At 35.9% G+C, this 3548-nt stretch overlaps 1 non-coding gene across 1 annotated transcript; it reads right to left on the reverse strand.

Moving 5' to 3' along the window:
* Positions 1-2985: 2985 nt before the first annotated feature.
* LOC111877448 (small nucleolar RNA R71) lies at positions 2986-3092 on the reverse strand. The gene has a single exon (XR_002845420.2). It is a non-coding gene; the product is annotated as a small nucleolar RNA R71 (small nucleolar RNA).
* Positions 3093-3548: the final 456 nt, after the last annotated feature.

Genomic DNA, 3548 nt, shown 5'->3' on the forward strand with positions numbered 1-3548 from the left:
TCAATATAATGACTTGGAATTACTGATGAATCTTAATTATAGGTTCATAATAACATTTATGACTATAATTAAAAGTTACACCTAATACAAAATAAATGTAGCTTAACTTATAAAGTAATCTCACAAAAACCTGGAATTATGCGGACAAAACTCTGACCCGAGAGCTTCTAATAGCCAACTATCTGACACCATAGGGCCTTATTGGATTAAGATGTCAAAGCCAATACCTAAATTGGTATATTTTTGAATTAGAAGCAAAGTCTTGGGTTGTCCTGAAAACTAATATTTGGATAGAATGACTTTAGGAGAGAGGCTGAATTGCCAGTTTATTATATGATTAATAAATTGGAATAGATAGTTTATTAATATATATATTATATGATTAATATATTAATAGGAAATAATAATAATTAATTTGAAATTAATCAGAAATTATTTGGAATTAATTTTGGGATTAATTGAATTAATTAAAATTGCAGAGATTGTTTGGTTATTTATTGGAAGTTGAAGCAGGAAAGTTCTAGAACCTCATAGGATGGGGATTGTAACGCCCGTGTTTTGGGGCTAAGCATTAGTTGATGATGTAATAGTCTAGGTCAACTATTTTAACTCTTTTTGAAGTAATAAAGATGAAATATTTGAGTATTATGTGAATTATGTGAATTTATGTGTTTTATACTCAATTATAAAGGTATAATAAATAAAAGATAAAAATAAGCGTGATATTTCCATATTTATATCTATTTTTAGGCAATATTTAAGTACATTTTTTATTAATAAATTGATACTATGTTTAGAATAATGGTACTTATGACTTTAAATTGTTATTTTCAGTCAATTAAAAGGATTTTCGAAGAGAGGGACCAAAAGTGACAATATGAGGAACATGGGAGACTTGAAAGACAAGAAACAGAATAAATCCACGATAAATACTGAATTCACGATATGGCAAAGTCGGCCACGACGTGGCAAGAGTGTTCTAGAAGATAAACATTGCGACGCGGAGGATTCCTTGTACGGTACGGATAGCTTAAAGCCCACAACGTAGCCTGGATAGCCACGACGTGGCGCGGGTTTTTGGAGATTATTTAAGTTCTCCTGATTATTACGAAAAGAAGAACCTTTTGGCTGAAGGAAAGAGTTCCAAAAGACGATTCAGAGCGAAAGAAGGGTTCTGGAAGAAGGTTTTCAACACCAAAAAGAATAAAGGTTTATATTTTAGTTAAATAAGAACATGTCTTTTATTACTTTAAGTTGTGTTGGTTTATTAGTTGCTAGGATGAGCAGCTGAATCTAGCTACTCCTTTTTAGCTAGATGAAGCTTCAAACTTTTAAATAGTTCAATGTTTATGGATTAAGTTTAGTTGGTAAAAATTGCTTGTGTTTGATTTGTATAACCTAGCATGCTATTGTTTGTTTCTTTAATTGCTTGATTGCATCTTCTATGTAGCGTAATGACCATTAACTGCATGAATTTGTTTACCTAATGATTTAGTGAACATTAAATTGTTAGAGCTAGGATTGACCAATCTTAGTTAGTAATTAGAATAAATAAGCTTAGCTGTGCTAGAGAACGTGTATTGTGACCATAATTGCGTTTATGTTACAAATCTTACATAGCATATTTACATTCATAATTAGTTATGTGTTTAATTATGTGTGAACATACATGGTTTGACATGAATTAGTTAATTATTGGTAAGTTAGAACTAAATTACTAATACAACTAAAAACCAACTTAATAATCCGTAATCATTAGCTAGCCATAAGGAAGAAGTGGATTCAAACTAAACAAGAGTGTGTTTTTACTTATTGAATTTGATTTAAGTTCATCTGATCTTGTAAAATCAGATAAAACCCCTTTTAAACTTGTTAATAATTAGGTTAATTTAATATACGTAAATTAATTAGAAACACCGTTCCCTGTGATCGACACCCGACTTACTCAAACTATATTGTAATCTGACTAGGTACACTGCCTATAAGTGCATAGTTAGTTAAGTTTGTTAGGTTATAAATATTAAAATTAGTGAGTACTTTTGTGCACATCAAGTTTTTGGCGTCGTTGACGGGGAACGACTTAGTTGTTTTTCTTAGTTTTTAGCTTATTTATTTGCATTAAATTAATCGATCCTTCTTGTGGGGTAAAAAAAACCACAAAAAGTTAATTTTTCAGCAAAATAAAAAAAAAAATTCTATCAGTCACAGAGTCCACGACGTGGTGATATACCTGCCACGACGTGGACAGTTAAAAAACTAGATTTTTAATTGTTAGTTAGTTTTTCTTATTTTAGTTCAGTTTTACGTTTTTAGTTTAGCAAGTTGCAGGAGTTCATGACCAAAAGCTCAAACGCACCCTTGGTGCCACCACTTGAAGATCCCGAGTCCGCAATTCACAAGAAAAAGATGCCCTTACAAGAATTAAAGTCAGCTTTTTCTAGGAAGTCGGGAAAGAAGACAGGAGAGTCAAGTTCATCCGCGAGGCACAAGAGCAATCTTGAGCATTTGGATCATACGCCCGTCCAAACCGAGTCCGAAAGCGATACCGAGCCGGAATTTGAAGAACACACGAGCGAACCCGAGAACGAGCCAAGGAACGAGATGGCAGCAATTGAAGAAATGTCCATGGGAGCTTACAAGAAGCGGCTCCGAGAAGATGTGGGTCCCGATTTAGTCCAACCCGCAATACCTGCCACTTCCACATTCGAGCTGAAGGGACACATATTGACTGCACTAAAGGACATCCCATTTTTCGGGAAAGATCATGAGGATGCTTTTAAGCATCTAGATGAAGTCAACGACATTGCAGATTACTTCAATGTCCCAAATGTCAACAGAAACACAGTCTTGCTTAGGATGCTTCCCATCACTTTCAAAGGAGCTGCTAAGGAGTGGTTAAAAGCACTCCCACCGGGTACAATCACCACTTGGGCTCAAATGCATGAGCAATTCCTGGACCAGTTTTGCTCGCCATCTAAGATAGCCAAACTCAAGAAGGCAATAGCCAACTTTGAGCAACAGCCGGGAGAGTCATTATACGAAGCATGAGAGCGGTACAAGGGCTTGCTCAGAAATTGCCCTCAGCATGATCTAAATGTGCAGCAAGAGATGCCAATCTTTTATGATGGGGTCAACGTGATGACAAGACAACTCCTTGATTCTCAAGGACCTTTGACAAAGAAAAATCCAAGGGAGGTCAAGGAGCTAATTGAAGAATTCACGAAGCACTTTCGCGAATACCACAACCCGAGGCAAGATGGAATCAAAGGTGGTGGAGGGGCCCAAACTGAAGAAATAGCAGCTGTAATGGCCATGTTGAATAATATGGATCAAAGGATAACACAAATGGACCAGTCGATACATGCCATAAGAGTGGGTTGCGAGAGATGCAGTGGTCCACACTTGACCAAGGACTGCAATGTAGATGAGTTTGGGAACAGAAAAGCTCAAGTGTGCTACTCTAGTGGGGATAAATTTGATGAGGACTGGAGGAAACCGAAGAAGGAGTGGCTGCCATATGAAGAGTATAAGAAGCAAAAAGAAGAGAA

Source organism: Lactuca sativa, chromosome 6 (assembly GCF_002870075.4).
Source record: "Lactuca sativa cultivar Salinas chromosome 6, Lsat_Salinas_v11, whole genome shotgun sequence".
Taxonomy (NCBI): Eukaryota; Viridiplantae; Streptophyta; class Magnoliopsida; order Asterales; family Asteraceae; genus Lactuca; species Lactuca sativa.